Here is a 17,706-nt window from a genome sequence, read left to right on the forward strand (position 1 = left end):
GAAGTTCTACGTTCTAAATGATAAACATCATTAAATAAATAGGTGAATGTTTTGAAGCATACAAAGTGTAACAAGATGTGCTATTTTATAAATGTTTGAACTATTTTAATTGTTATTTGAAAGTTCAGTATTTAAATTTGAAAACTCACTCGTAAATCAACTTAAATGTTTAGGATTCAATTTGAGTTTTTAACTAAATGTTTATCACTTTATTAAGGTATACGACAGTTAAATCGCGTAATGAGAACTTAGAATTGATTTACAAATAACCATACATGCATTTATGATAAATATATTTGAAAGTATTACATGACAAATATAATTTCTACATTATTAAGAGCATGTCCGTGGGAAAACCATGCAGGGGACTATTCATGCATATATTTCAGAAATGCACAAAACTATTTTTTATGATTCTTTATATATAATATGATGATTGTAATAATAGTTTGAGTTTTGGAACATCCGTTGCCATTGAAACAGGGATATCCCGGATTTCCCAATGTCTATTTTTAGATGTTTATCAATTTTAACCACTGCATTAAATGGAAAATAAAAATTTAAGCCATTTTTTACTGCAGCATTATACTCTGGGGTGTTTGACATTAAAAAAAAGATTTTTAAGGTATTTTTTAATGGAGTAAGTGTACATCAACAAATATAGATCAGCATTATTTTTTCTTTGAAATTTAACATGGCATGCCTTATTTATATTTAGTCAAATTTGTAGATATATTGTTTGGCAAACACCTCCCATTTTTTATAAGTTATCTTATAGAATATATAGGATATCTTATAAACTTTATGAGATATCTTAATAAGGAGTTAACATATATTATACATTTTATTATATATCTTATAAAATATACATGCATAAATTATCTAATATACTTTATAAAATATCTTATGAAATTTGTTTAAATAATTTCTTATATAGTTTATATGATTAACTTTTAAAGTTACAAGATATTCTGTATATTAAATAGCATGTCTCATTAAAACAAATTTATTAGCATTATTCTGTCATTTTATATTTCAGATCAGATGGGTAGTTGAATAAGCCAGTGCCAAGATTAAGAACTTCAAATACCTTGATTGTGTTATTCAAATCAGCCAGGTTCCATTTATTGGAGACTATGTCAAATATTTTTGTGCAATTTCAAATAAGTATTTTCCACCACTGAGCTGTCCATTGAATACAGAGCAGGATGAAGAACTAGCTCAAGACATGCTCCAAAGAGCTTCTGAGGTAATATTTTGATAAATGTTGGTGGATTTACTGATTTTTTATCAAGTTACATTATATTTTAAACCGATAAGTGGACACATAAAACAAGAATTCATTTTGTATGTTGAAAATTGACGCCTCATTTATGTCACAAGTGTTTCTGACTGTCAAGTAACAGTATGACCAGCAATGGTCACAATACACCTCCCACAATTTAGTTTACCAGTATTCAGATTATTTATGACAATCTTATTTTGTAGGTCAATACCTTAAAGGCATATGTGAAGACAAATCATTTGGAAAGAAGGTCGGCCAGTTGGGTTGCAATTGAGGAGAGTGACATCACGTTTCCTTAACTGAATGAAGAACAACTTCGAAGTTTAACCCTTGGGGTATACCAGCTTAAACTCTCTCTTTCCTACATTCAGGAGTACTTTGATGGGGAGTCTTCCATATTTATTCATAAAGGACAAAACTTGATCAGAATCAACATTCAAAGTAGACATATTTCTGCCAAAAAATATTTAGTGTGGATAAGGTTTTCTGTAATTGATGTGCAGTCATGGTACTGCACATGTCGTGCTGGATGTCATGTAGTTGGTGTCTGTGTGCATGTAGCTGTTGTTGTATGGTATTTGAGTGGTGCTAGAGAAACAAGACAAACATTTGGTGTACGTGATTGGAGTGTTTGTTTGTTTGATGCAAGCGATTTGCCACCAGCTATTGATTCCTCAGAATCGGAGACTGAAGGTAGCTAGTATGATAGAGGAGTGAAAAGGTGAATTGTGGTAATCTATTGCTTATAATTTTTGTATTTAAGAAAGCCCTCTTCTTGCTTACAAAAGATTTGAAATTGTTATTGTTTTAAATTATTGTTGTTAACATCACTTTGAGTTCATTTGTAAAAACATTATTTTATCTGAATTATTCCTCAGATATTATGAATTAAACCACTTGTATATGATTACCAGCTGAATGGGAAAAAAGGTAGTCATTTGTATGGCAGATAAAAGTATTTATAATGAAACAAATGTTGTTTTTTAAAAGAAGTTATAACAAAGAATTGGTAGTTCATTTGCACTGAACTAACATTAACCCTGCTCATAAATGACAGTGGCAAGTTTGCAAATCGTTTTAATAAATTTTAGAAAATGTTCAGTACTATAAAGCTTCTCTGAAAGTAGTTAATAATGAAGTACTTTAAAGACAACATATTAAAATAGATGTCATCATTGCGCTGGTTTAGAAGTAAGAAATGGTAATATTGTTGTTAAAAACTGACTGGTTTCCATGGAAACATAAAATAAACATTAGTTTTTGTTGTGATTTTTGTTCTTTTTGCATTATATACCATTCTACTACAAAGTCTCACACAAAGTTATAAGGAAAGTCAATACCAAAGATGAATAAAATGGCAAAATATGGCATTTTAATGAAAAAATTGTGATTTTACTATGAAAGATTCAATCAGTTGCCATGGAAACGCAGAATGGATAGTCAGATATTTAAATATTTATATATATATATTTCATCAATACCTATCCATCTGTACGCTTTTGTCAAAAACTGAGCTTGACCAAATTTGGTACTTAGTGAACCAACCCCTTTAAAATAAGTGTTAAAAACAAAAAAAGGGGGGGCAAAAATGCCATATTTTTCTATCCCAATTTCATGACTAATTGTTTTTTTACTCCTAAATCAAAAGTGCTCTTCCTTATCTAATGCACACTATGTTTGATGACATATAATATCAAGGCATTCAAAAGATTGTTCCAGGAAAACATTTCTGACAGGCAGACACACAACAGACATTGCTATTTCTATGTCCCCTCTGAAAAGCCTTGTAGCAGGGACAATAACTTTTATATTCACAAATTATAAAAAATTGCTGAATTTGGACTTTTACATGCATGCTCAAACACACTTTGAACAAACCTTTTTGAAAGATATGGCCAGTTTTCAATCTACAACATTGAGGGAACAATTTAAAGATTCATTGATAGTGGTCGTGCTAAAGCATACCCTCTCTTGTTTTTGATTATCATGACATTTAATGAAAAGTTCAAAATTCCATAAAAGGAAGTTGATATTCGCTTACAATGTATGGTTCATAGAAATAAAGTTGCATACCAAATTCAAAATTGATCAGATTAGTGGGAGCCGAGAAAAATGCGAACATTTTTTGTATTTCATAATACATGTACATGTACATAAATTTAAAAATTATATGTCCCATAAAGCAGAAAGTTGTCATCCGGGAGCAACAAAAATCACTTACAACATAGGGTTTATAAATATTAAGTTGCAAACCAAATTAGAAAATGATAGGATTACTTGGAGCCAAGAAAAATGCAATGAACATTAGGACGGCAGATGGACAAGGGTATTCCAATATACCCCCTCTCTCGCTGAGTTGGGGTGTAATAATAAAGTGATTAAAAGTGCAAAAAACTACATGCCATCTATATGTGATGTTTCTAGAAAGGTTCCTGGAAATTCTGCACATTTATAACATATACATGTAAATGTGTGTTTAATAGCAACGCAAAAAGTTTGAAATTCATAACAAAAGATTCTTATATTAGTGAAACCATTATGAAAATAAAAAAAAAATCTGAGATAAACAGCAACTCGGTTTGACGTCATCCTGGAATACAATTTGAAAGTTTACATGCTATCGCTACTAAGGATTCAAAAGTTCAGTTAATATTGAAGCTACAGCATCCATATGCTCAGTGGCTATCAAAGAATGGACAGTGTTTTGAAACTCGTCGTCACAATCCTCATCAACTTCTTCCAACTTTAACTTCTTTTATTTTACTCTCATTCAACTTAGATTTGTTTTTCTGCATTGCAAAGTTGGCAAACAACCCTCTTACTTGTTGGGGACTAAGACATTCAGAAGTGTCAAATCACCTGTGTCCGAACTCATTAACTTCATATCTAATGTTTTTTGATACTGTGTACGGATTACTCTTTTTGCCTGACATTTCTCCTTCATCATCGATTTTCCGAACATATTCCTTCACCTTTTGAGAAAATCTTTTCCTTTCTGTTTAGTGCATATCCATGTTGCTCAAGAACTTCACCTTCAGATGAATCAAGAACGTTTGACTTTGTGTTTATTGGCACATTATTTCTGACACCAGTGCACATATCAGCCCACCAGCGCTTGCTTGTATCTTCCATGTTATCTTTTGAGCCACTGTCGTAAAGATGATTTCCTCTGGCCAGATGATTCAACAACTGATGTGGCTTTTTGAATATTTTAATGCAGTCTGGATCTGTGCAAGAGAGTGTTGTTGCAGATGTTCTTTTTGCAGCATGTACATGTAGTATTGTCCTAGTACCCGGTGATACTGGAGGCTCCTTTGCCTAAATAAATAAAAGGTTAACTATAAAGCACATGTACAAATCAGACCTATACCTTAGCTTTATTACTGAAACATGAAATATAGGTCACAATGACCTAATCTGTCTTGGTGCTTCGAGAAAACCATAGATGTTTCTGTGTACAAGTTAGATTACTCAAGTAAAATGTACGTGTACATGTAGTTGACAATTTTCAAAGAAAACATACCAAAGATTTTTTAGCTCTTATTTGAACACTAAATAAACAATATTTATACTTGACTTGCTTGGACCTTGAAAATATATGTTTTTGTCAGTCTTCTATGGAAAATGTGGGTGGCTTATATAACATTTTACTGATCTATTTTCACTGATCCATAATCAAAATTTGGTTAAAAAGGAAATAGACATGCATCAGTCCAATTGCATAGGACAGTATAATGAAGCGGCATATCATATTTCAAGTCCTAGTGATATGAAAATGCTGGAAAACAGTTACCAAATAAAATCACCGTTTACCATATACACGAATCGGTATCAAAACAAGAAATAGACATTCGTCAGACCCCATATCGATTTCCGCAATAAAGGACACCATGCCGAAGTTGCATGTCCAATTCAAAATTTACTGATAATTATGGAAAATACACAAGTAAATTTTAGTTTTAGGACCTTTCATCTGTGGTAACATCTCTTCATCTCCTGCGTATGGAGTGTTCATATCACAACTCAAACGTTATGCCAGAGCTTGCCGAGACAACGAAGACTTCTTGTATCGTGCTAGAATTCTATCAAATATCAAATATAGTGCTTACTTCATACTATTATAAGTCTTGACTATGGTTCTTGAAGAAGAAAACACCCATTCAAAAGTCTGTTTTTGGAAGACATCAGCTTAACCCAAGGGTGTTTTGGAAGGTAATTAGAAATGCGTCGCATTGTTGATGACAATTAAGGAGCAATGAATACATATTAGTCGATGTATAATTGTAGAGTCAGTGAAATTCTCTGGCTGATGTTAATCAGAGTTTGACCTAGCTACATGAGACTTATTAAAAGTTAGTTTTTAATAATACGATATTGATTCTTTATTTAATAATGGGTGCTTTGTTGTTGTTGTTGTTTTCCTTTTTTGAAAGAAATCTGAATTCGCCAGGATGCATAAATTGTTTTGTTGTCGTATGTTCCAACCACTGTTCCAGGTATAGGGGGCTGGGGCTTGGCTGCCAACAAACCTGTCTAACCTCGCCACATACTGCCAAGCCAGGAATCTGTAGTCCAGTGGTTGTCGTTGTTGTTTTATGTTCATTGATATTAGTTTTGTGTTGGTTTTAGTATAGATTAAGTCGAATTTCATCTTATATGAATATATTCAGGTCATTTACTTTTGTGCATTCACAGTTTGCCTCATATTATGCCTCATTGAAGACGCTATGGTGTCCGGTAGAATTTGTATCGTTCGTGCTTGGCTTTTGGTGGATGATTGTCATTGCCATCATTGACCAAACGATATAACAAATCAACGTTCTGATTAGTTGTGATTTCAAAGCCTTCATAGTGAAAACTCCTGAAATTTAAATATATGAAAATATCAACTCGCTTTATAAAACTATTCAATAATGAAGCGAGGGATTTCAATTGCAGTCATCAAGAAATGTGATAGTGATCGAAGAACGTCCAATACACTGCAGAATAATAAATGGTATGTGAGTACCTTCTGTCTAATGAAAATAATCACTTTGTATGATCTCATAACTTTTGTGTGTCCTAAATTTATACTTTAAAGATTGAAAATAAACAACATCTATTTGTTTCCGAAACGGACAATAACTTCCTTCTCTACTATTTTGTTTTCACGAAAGCAGATGGGCATCTCTTCTCTCCTGTATTATTATAATATTCTTTGCTGAATGAGATAAGCTTCATGTTATTATAAATACTTATATTAACCTTAACGTTCTGCCCCATTTCTAATTTTTGGTAACCATGGTGAATACTTTTCGAGGATTTAATTAAGCTATGTATGGTATTATTATTTTTATATTGCGTTTGGCAAAACTTTATATAATTTTTTCGCAATAATTATGTACATTTTTCTTTAACTTAGATCTTCCTATGAACTTGGTTTTAATGATGCTGATAGGAGGTAACACCTTGAAACATTCAATTATATGAGTTGAATGTATGTATACTTGTAAACAAATCTATTATTTGAAATAAATTGAAAAATTATTTCCTTCAAAATCTATATTATACCGATCCCTATAAAAATGCCACACATGACAAGCATACGATTCGCAACATATCAGTAATATAGAAATCGAGTATGGCATGGTAATTATGTCTCATTCTGATGTAATGTATTAATAATGTTATTTCGTGAAATATTCACATGTTTTGGCATTTGTAATTATATCGTGATTATTCACTTTTTTCCAATTAATCATAATATAACCAAGAAAACATAATAATCATCAAACAAATTCGTTCAAAGTTTAATGCAAATTTCTGAGTATCTTTTGCATGTCAAATACATGCAATATACCAACATAAATTGTTGAATTCTATGTACCATTATATATTTTTGTTATCAAAAATTCGCACTGATAAATTTAAAAAGAACTTTACTTTCTTGTTGTATTCGAAACATTCTTAAACATTTGAACTTTCCATATTAAGGATATCTTGGTTCCTTTCTTCTGAGATCTCTATGTTAAATTAATCATTTGCATGAGTAAATGTGAGCGTTTGCTCATAATTCTAGGTTTTTGTCAGTTCCAGTTCATTTTTTAATATTCAAATTTTCGTGACGGACTTGTTCGCATTTATAAACTACAAGATTTTGAAAAATCATGTTAATGGTTTTCGTTCTTGCTTACCCTGAATAACATCAAACCACCATGATAATTCCAAAAAGATTGCTTTGCTGATTTTAAAACACTTCAAGCAGAGGACGCTTACCCTACCGGTGCACCTGGTCCATGCTCCAAGTTTTTAGTGGAGTCCGAGTTGCTCATTTGCTTCTGTTACTTTGTATGTATGATTTTAGTTACTTTATGTTCTTTGTTGTGTATGTCTGTTTTCCATGTCTGGCCTTTGTCCCTAGATTACATTCTTTTGATTACCACTATAGCCTTGGTTCCCTTGATTACTCTTTCAGCTTGTTGCATCAATAAACCATATTGTCGTGTAGCATCTAAAAATATGTTACTCAAGTTCTTCCTCAAATCAGTCTAATATTTTATAACATATTGTAAATTATATTACTAAATACGTACAGGCACAACAAGCACAGATTTCACTAACCAGCAAATAGTTATTTTGCATTACTGGCAACCCATGGCCAAGAATATTCAGTTCCATGACTCATCTATATATGGAATTTTCCCATGGAAAGAAAAGTTTCTTTTTTCAGTTGTCAGAAAAGCCGCGATTAACACATTTTTTTTATCCTTCAATGTCATTATCTAGCATTTCGATCAAAGTTGATGCCTCCTGAAAATTTTCTCAAAACATGTAGATTTTTTTTTTTTTGTTAGACAATATTTTTGTACGTTTTTTGACAAAAATATTTATCGTCAAGTTATTTGAATTTCAATGGATCAATTGTGCCACCTTTATTGTGGACCATTTTCTATACTGTTAAGAATCGTAAGTTTTGGCTAGAATAGATAAAGACCCTTCCAAACAACATCTGGTAGAAATATTTGATATCACCTTTAGATATTTGGACGATAGTTTGGCTCTAAACAACAATGATATCAATTAGTATACCAAAGATATATTTCCTGAACAACTGTCTTTGAATAAAGCAGTTATTGATTATGAAACATGTCTATTTCTTGACCTTCGTATTCATATCAGATTTCAGATTTTTTTCAGATTTATTGAATACACTCAGACACATACATAAATATGGGTTACATGAGGTCAATAGTATATAATAGTTTTACAAACAACAACGAAACGAGCATGCGCAAAACATACATACAATAGTACAATGAACATATAATCATTTCAGTTACAATAAAGTAGAAACATTTCTAATAAATACTGATAACGATCTCAACTCAAGGATATTACAAAATGATAGGAGACCTTCCATTTTCTTAGTATTCGGATTTATGTAGTAGTATTTTGGTAAATATTTTTCCCTTATTTTGACAATTTTATCATTCGTGCAACAGAAAAGAATATGGAACTCATCACCAACGGTTTGGTTACATAATTTACAGATACGTTAATGTCTGGAGATACCAGACCATCTACCAGTTTCGATAGGAAGATGTAAATTAGATGTCCTCATCTTTGTAATCCACACTCTGTGTGAATCCGATAATTTCAGCAGGTATTGTTCAATACCAAAGGAGTTCTTGACTAGAGAGTAAAATTCGCCACGGGAAGCTAGTTGAATATCACTGAACCATTTTTGAATAAATTGATCCTGTAGGGTAATTTTAGCATGCTTAATGCTTACATATGAAAATTGGTTCGTGTATACCTCACTCATACCAATATCATTAAATATTTGTTTAATAAATTGTATCCATCGAAAATTATAGACACCGTTTTCTTGAAGAAAAAACATTAGTCTATGTAAAATATTACTCAGTTTACCTTCACATTGTAATAATTTTATCCAAAAAGAAACTATCCTAAGTTTAACACGCAATTCTAATGGAAATCTTCCCAATTCCCCGTAAACCATGAAATTTGGCGTAGTATTTCGTACTCTCAAAATCCTCTTGCAAAACTTTAGATGGACTTGTTCAATTAAATACAAGTCCTCATAACCCCGTACTTCTGAACCATAAAGTAGAATCGGTTCAATCATACAATCAAATAATTTTAGCTGTAAATCGATTGGTATACGTTCATTTTGAACTAACCTATAAATACTATCAAGGGCTTTATTAGCCTGTTTTACGCGTTTTTTTTTTTCTGGTCTCAATAAAACAACCATTATATTTAAATATCACACCAAGATAGGTATAAGTATCAACAATTTCCAATTATTCGCCACTTAAATAGAACTCCATATTTTGTCTAACTTTTCTCTTGCTAAAAATCATAACTTTAGTTTTATTTGTATATCGATAATGGTAAATGTAACACTAAAATGTACAATAAAAGTTATGATTTTGCATTCCTATTGTCAACTCTTCGTTTGTAGTTGTTGACGTCCCCTTGTCACCATTATATGGTATTTATTTATCATAATTGGTTCAGTATACTCGTATTTGTAACGACGTATCGGATTTAAACGAAAGGAATCTTTAAATAACCGAGAAATTACTACATCAAAGTTTTCGATATCACAAGCGCGTAAAAACATTTCAATCGATAAACTTATTCGTTGAATAGGCTCATTTTTCAAATCGTTAAGGATAACATTTTTATTGTTTTTGATATCAGAAGTATCTTTACATAAAAAATAAACACTTTATTTAAAAGCAGTTTTTTGCATGACATTGGTTTATGGTTATTGTTTGAGTATTAACATTTGTGAAATATATATTCAGTTTCGTTCCTTCCATTGTAACAAGGGACTCGGATCTTTGAACTGATTTTTGGTGTGTTTAATTTTGTATAATATAATGATGTTTTGGGGCAAGTCGCAGCCTTCCCTATTTTTGAGGGTTTCCTAGTTGTTCATTGAAGACCAATGTATGGTCTTCAGCTGAAATATTTATCCTGGTGGGATTGTTGTCCCTTGGAAATATTGACCATCCCTATTTTAGTTATATAAGCATTGTCTATATTCTTATATGGGGTGCGAATCGAGCGTTAAATACACAATTACAAGTGTGCCACTCTGTCTTTGGTCCCTATCTCATGTGAAAAGTCAAATAATTAAAGACCAATGATGAATGTGAAAACAAATTGCCGTTTACATTTGGTTCATTTGGTTAGCTGTTCCCGGGTATCAAATCCTGTAAAATTAAAACATTGTGGGCATTTCTTTTACCCCAACCCCTGATATACAGGAAATGTAACAAACTCGACTGAATGAAACCAAATCATCGTAGTCCTTTGATCAATGAAACAATAACCTATTTAACAATAAATCCTATATTAAAAGCTTCTGCAATAACCTTTTAATAAGAACCATTTGCTTGCATGTTTTCATCTTAAAGATATTAAAATTTCAGTATATATACATATCAGTTGAACAATTTATTTAAGAAATGTAACTTGTATCTGAAAATATTATGTTGTATAAACAATTTTGGTTTCATTTACGTAGAATAAACCGCGAAGCGGTTTTTTGTTATGCATTAATCCAACCAAAGTTCTTTATACAAGATAATATATTCAGATATTTGTTACTTTTCTTATAAAAGTTAATATTTGGCAAAAACTAGAATTATTTCATTGGTAAAAGTAGCCCGGTTAAATGAGGCGTGATTTAAAGTTCATGACCTTGTTTCTTGATCAGGTGATAGGGAAATTTTGTATCCAAGATAAAAAAAAAATGACTGCATCTTTTTCAAACAGTAAAAATGGTCATATCGAATTATAAAGTAACAAATTTGAAGTTGTGACAATCAATATCAGTTTCTTTTTCTCAAACCACCCATAGTCACATAGTAAATACTAACTGTGTAACTTGTTTTAATTAATATGCTTTAATGTATCCATGTTAAGTCTTAAACGATTCGACTTCAGCATAATAGCGACGTTATACTTTATGACTTATACAAAGGTTTAATGTATGACATCGTCGTTACTATATGTTAAAATAACAGTTCCATATGAGTAGTATACAATCCTTTTGTGTATCACAACAAATGAGATACTTGTAAATAGACTATAATCCAACTTCACCATCTGTTTCATATTCATCCCCTACAAATACAGTTTGGGGGTATATACGAATCAAGCGGGCTACTCGTGCAACTCCTCCTCCGGGTAATGAAATGAAATGAAATTTACAAATTATGCATCATATATCGATGCGTATATAGATGGATACAAAAATGATGTATTTATAGACCGGTGCATGACAAAGGACGCACCAAAGTCAAATCAATCCATTGGTCCAGTGATTAAAAGGTGAGGCATCATTTTGAAGATGGACATGACGCTTAGAGATTCTATAAGCATAAATAATGAAAAAGAAAAATAATGATCAGAATAATTAATCACGTATACAATATCACATTAGGAGCTATTCGATTTACCCCTCCTGAAAGGTTGAATATGAGTCATGAATTTGTAAGTTATTATTTGCATACAATGCACTGCATATGAGTATTTTAATCTATGACTTTTCAGATAGGTTATTGCTGAATATGAGTAGTCCCTAATACAGTTTTGACTGTATCTTTTTTAAGCTACGATTGCACGATTAACCATACAATTCAAGATATCTTTATATGCAATTAAGTTTCAACATTGTCATCTTTTTGGTTAAAATAACAAGTCGAAGCATGTCAGTCGATCAACAAAATCATTGATGAAACATACAGGAAACGTTACCGGTCAATCCCTCCTAAGTGTCCAGACCCTAACACAATAAAGAATTATTAAAAACATAAGGAGGACGAAGAAACCAAGAAAACGCGAAGAACCCTTTGATGGGATAAAAAAAGTTCTTGAAATTCTTGACCCATATTGAAAGTAAAAAGTACATTAACCGAGTGGTACCTGATAAAATAGAAGAAGAGAAGGAGCATCTGTGTTCTAACTGAAAATGAGATCAAGTACCGAAGTATTTTCTGGATTGTAAATTTAATCATCTGATGATGAAAGGTTAAAAAAAACAAGTCTAAATAAAAATTGAAATCTTTAAAAGATTTGAACCTTTTCCTAAAAATAAATACTGTAAAGTGCATGTGTATGTATCTGTGTGGTCAATTTAGTTATTAATACTGGTTCTACTACATTACTTCAGTTCAAACGATGAATAATGAAAAGGATTAACTAAATTGTTTCTTTTTAATTTGACTTGGACAAAATTGTCAACTGTGACCTGGACAAAACGAATGTAAATTTGCAATAAGTATATATACAAGCCCTAATTCGATCAGAAGGATTACATTTCCATATTCTAGATAGTATAATATTTAGGAAATAAACCAATCTTTACGGAGAAGCTTTCTCAATACTGGGCAATTAAACACACCAATCTAGCGTAAATGTAAGATGAAACGTGATTGTTCACGTGATTGTTCATGGTAGTTGATAATTCCATGGCATTGCAGATTCATCCCAACGAATAACCTTTTTTCCATTTGTTCCTATATTGAATTAAGTAACGAATAACCATTGGGACCACTCAGGGACAATTCAAGATGTTATATACATGTTCTTATTGATGGAAATCGTGACACTTATAATGCATTAAACTATTTATTCAAACTCTCCCATTAACAAAGCGATGCAACACAATCAAATGGGGAAGATGATAAGGAATTAAGGGTCTTTCGACGAGAATTTCAGTATATAAAAAAAGAATCATAATACCAAGATTTTCATACTAGTCCACTTAAGGATTGTGCAGTGTGCTTGTAAGGACAACGGTAAAAAAGCATCAATCTCTACAAAAAGCTCGTCCTTTCAGAATGAACATTCTTGTTTTGTGAGATAAATTCCAAAGATCTTGTAGAAAATCACATAGTCATAGTTATAATGAGAATATAAAAGCACTAAACCCTATGATCGTTCAACTCTTTATACTTCTGTCCCGCATACTCAGTTAAAATCACGACTCCAAAGCATTTATACGTCGTTGTTACTACAAAACAGACGGTACACCTAGATGAAATATGTAGTTCTTGGTAGAAATTGCTCATACTTTTTAGAAAAGATTCCAAACAAACCAAAAACGTTGATTTCAAAATGCGAAAATGTTTTGATCGACAATATATTTGTCCATTATGTTCGACGCGTTTTTCAACAACCATTGGCATTCCAGTGAAAAAAATGTGTTTCCCTACTCGCTGACCTATTTCTTCACTCTGATGAAGCTGACTTTATAGCTGGTCTGATCAAAAGGAGGAAACGTCGTTTAGTCAGATCCTTTTATCTCAGTTTCCGCTATAAAAACAACTAATTATCGTAAATAATTCCAAATTTGTTGATTTTAGACGTCGCATCTGCAACCAACCTGGGACACAGGGTGCTACAGACACTGTGAAGTCAGCCTCACATCTGCACATTCATTTAGAGATCGATGGTTAAAATACTGTTTGCTAAACTATACAACAAACACGATGACTTTTCATTCCGTATTGTCACCTTTCCTGTCATCTGTGGCAACATTCTTTCAGCTACCGCGTATGGAGTTTTCATTTCACAACTCATACGTTATGCCAGAGATTGCCTTAGTCACGCAAACTTTTGTACCGCGCTAGACTTCTTACAGTTAGGCTTCAGAAACAAAATGATGTTGTTTCAAGATTGAAATCATCACTTCAGAATTTTTACAATCGTCATCTTGAATTCGTGGATCGTTACGGTGTATCCATCTACTCATATGTGTTGAACGTGTCATAGTTTTCGATTTTGTTTAGAAATACCTGTGTGATGAAAAAAATATACTCAAATACAATAAAATGGACGTTAACAAATCTCGGCAGTAAAGTGTTTTACCTTTATCTCTACCCTCTATCGCATGGCTGTACCTTTATCGCCTCTTATAACTACTTTGATTTTTTTTTTTTTTTTTTTTTTTTTTTTTTTTTTTTCGTTGAGGTGTCTCATGGACATTTTGTGTAATGTAATTCTCCCCTATTAAAATCTGTGTTAAATTCGATCAGATTAAATGACAAAATCAAAATTGTAAGCCGTGTCAGCCGTAATCTTTGGTATCTCTGGTTATCCACTGTATTTGGTACATTCATTTCCATGTTTACTTGTCTTTTGATTCATGTAAATAACTTGTATTCGACTTATTTTAGTATAATTCAATTTTAGGTTTGGCCTATATGGTTTGTTAGTCTTGTTATATGAGTCCATGGTTTCGTGAGAATGGATGCCGCGTCTAAGATAAATCAATATTTATATGTGTCAATATCAGGAAGATTGGGACTTACCCCAATGTCCAGCGGCATCAAGTGAAAAAAACAATATTTTTTTATATCATGATGGTGCATTGAATTATAATTTCTTTGCAAAGCATCGAAAATGAACATTTTAAAGGCTGAAAACTCTGTCAAAAACCTTACTTCACTTGCATTCTATTGACAAATTTCTGAGCAAAGCCAGTGATGCAGAGACCAAGATCATATTTTGTTTTTTTTTTTTTTGTTTTTTTGTTTTTTGTTGTTTTTTGTTGTTTTTTTTTTTCAAATAGCGAAAGTATCCATGAGTGATAGAATGTTATCAGATCTGTTGTGTTATGAAATGCATGTTTCTGATTTTTTTTCCCATTTTGCCTAATTCTTACAAATACATACACTTTATTTGTCATTTTTCAACAATGCCAAAAATGAAATAAAGAAGAAATGATCGAATGATAACCGGTTAAATTCTATTTTCAGGATGTTTATTTGCAGAGGAATTATTGCAAATTCATTAATGATTTTCGCATACCTTTGCTTAATACATGTAATATTCAAAACATGACCTCTTTTGTCAATTCTTTGCTTCATTATTCCAATAATTATCCCAAATAAACCTTTAATGTTTATTTGCGTAAGAATGTTTGTCTTTAATCTCTGCTCTTCTCTTTTGTGTGATGTTCTATTTCGAGTATGATAAGCTACATCCTACTATAACAACATGTTTTAATGTTATACGAACTTTTATACATTTTAAACGATATCAAGATTATTGCATATGTTAAAGTGATCATACATATCAATACAAACGTATTAAAATGAATGACTATATTTTTTAGAGAAAGTAGTGTTTTTATAGGACTACCTGGCATAGAACTTGTTTCCATGGAAACATAACTTTAATTGTTGTTCTCTACATTGCATAATTCGTGTAAGTGGACAATTTTCAATTTGAACAACCAAGTTTAATGTTGTTTCTGAAATTTATTACAGCAGTGTCCCTTCAATAGACTCCTATGTATAACAAAACTCGCTCAAATGAATATTTAATATTTATTATGAAACAGACGATACCTAAACAAAAAAAACGTAACTTACACACGTGTCACATCGATCACGAATAATACGGGCATCTATTACTATGTTTGCCGCCATGATGAAAATAGCAAACCTCGATCCTGGCATGTGAACGGTGATAAACGGTGGAGTTGACTTAAAATCCAATTCACATATCGCCAAAAACTGGCACTGATTAGAAGTCCATATATCTGGGATTTCTGATTACAGAAATCGGTACTTCCGTTTAAGTAAGTGCTGTTTATTTTAGCGTCTATACGAAACTTCAAGTTAAACCGTCCATGCGACTCCCTTAGTAGTACAAGTTAAAATGCAAAAGCATGAAGTGTCTTTCAAATAATCTTTTCACCCTGTAGAGCAACTATAATTATATCTCTAAACTTCTTATAGCTACTCATGTACATTTAATAGCGCAGTCCATAGCTGGTATTTTTAATGCCCTGTATTCATGTTGCTCGTAAGCAGTGTGCTATAGAAGAATTTATACATCTAGCATACCTATAAATGTATCCCATATTTCTAGCAAAGTAGAAATTGCTTGATATACTTTTAATAACCCAAATGTTCCAACTTGTCGAAGTGTTTGATGAACGTTTCTGAACTAAGATCGCGTGCAGTATGTTTTTTTTTAATTTTATTTTATACATTCTTTTTAGTCTGATTTGGTCTGGCAATAGTTTCAATTTTTATTGTTTCCCATAACATACTGCGATATACTCTAAGATTTTGGTTTAGCAGAACACAGGTGAGTATTAATTTTGTTCGGATTTGATGTTGAATCTTTGTCTTATTGTATTTTTGGTCTTTACAACCTGACTTTTTGGTTACACCTTAAAATCTTTGTCACATACAATATTTATACATCTTAAGAATTGTATTCACTTTCTAACTACACTACATTCAATTTTGCCATTCTTCATTCCCCATTATCGCTATTCCCGCTCCTCACAGAAAGTTCCTCATTGTTCTGTATGTTGCTACAAGATTGAGGACATCACTACAAAAGTGTAATGGTCGTTATTATGAACTCGTGGATCGTTACCGTGTATCCATCTGAGCCATTAAAACTGATTTGTTCAACGTGTCATAGTTTTCCTTTACTCTTTCGTCTACCTCGGACTTGACTTTTTATGAGCAACCCGGCGGTTGTTTCTAGAAAAGCAGAGGACGCTTATCCTACCGGTGCACCTGGTCCATGCTCCCAGGTTTTAGTGGAGTCCGAGTTGCTCATTTGCTTTTGTATGTATGATTTTAGTTATTTTATGTTCTTTGTTGTGTATGTCTTTTTTCCATGTCTGTTCTTTGTCCCTGGATAACATTCTTTGGATTACCGCTATAACCTTGGTTCCCTTGATTACTATTTATACGTTGATTTACTTCATTAATGATATCCAAAGACGAGTTAAAAAAAGGAATCCAATAATAATTCGTAGGCTAAAAAGGATTCGCAATTTAGGAGGAACAAAAGTATATGATATTCTACACAAAGTACGGAAAGCTCGATACTTACTCAATAAGTTAACTAAACCGTTTATTAGGCTCATTCGTAAGGGGTGTTGTTATGAAATTGTTGTCAAATCTTTAAGAATACATGTAGCATTTTTGTTCTTAATATTAAGAATATTAATAATGGTACGCTTGACATGACATGGATTGTGTCCTTATTGTATGATTTATGGTGTGCCGAGATTCTCAACTCCGCATGGAAGGAATTTGGATTGGTTTTACATATAATTGTGACAAAACATTTTGTAGGTTTAAACTGTCCTAGAACTGGCATGTCAGTTAACTGCTAGTAGCAATAAATTGTGTAATGCATTATGCAGACTGTCCTGCAGTGCAAGGGTTTCCTCGTTGTTCATTGAAGACCCATGTGTGGCCTTGGACTGAAATTTACATCCGAGTGGGGTCTTTTCGACATTTTCACTATAACTGTTCTTGTTATACGGCATATAAAAAAATTACTGAATTTTACATGTTACATGTACATCTGTCATGAAGTATCAGCATATTTTAATGGACGTTAGGAGAACATAAGAAAAA

The 17,706-nt window shown here is 32.1% G+C and overlaps 1 pseudogene; it reads left to right on the forward strand.

Moving 5' to 3' along the window:
* Window positions 1-341: 341 nt before the first annotated feature.
* On the forward strand, window positions 342-1,986 carry LOC148598498 (uncharacterized; annotated as a pseudogene).
* The last annotated feature ends 15,720 nt before the right edge of the window (window positions 1,987-17,706 follow it).

Source organism: Perna viridis, chromosome 14, assembly GCF_037379345.1.
Source record: "Perna viridis isolate PV_CMFRI_1.1 ecotype Kerala chromosome 14, ASM3737934v1, whole genome shotgun sequence".
Lineage (NCBI taxonomy): Eukaryota > Metazoa > Mollusca > Bivalvia > Mytilida > Mytilidae > Perna > Perna viridis.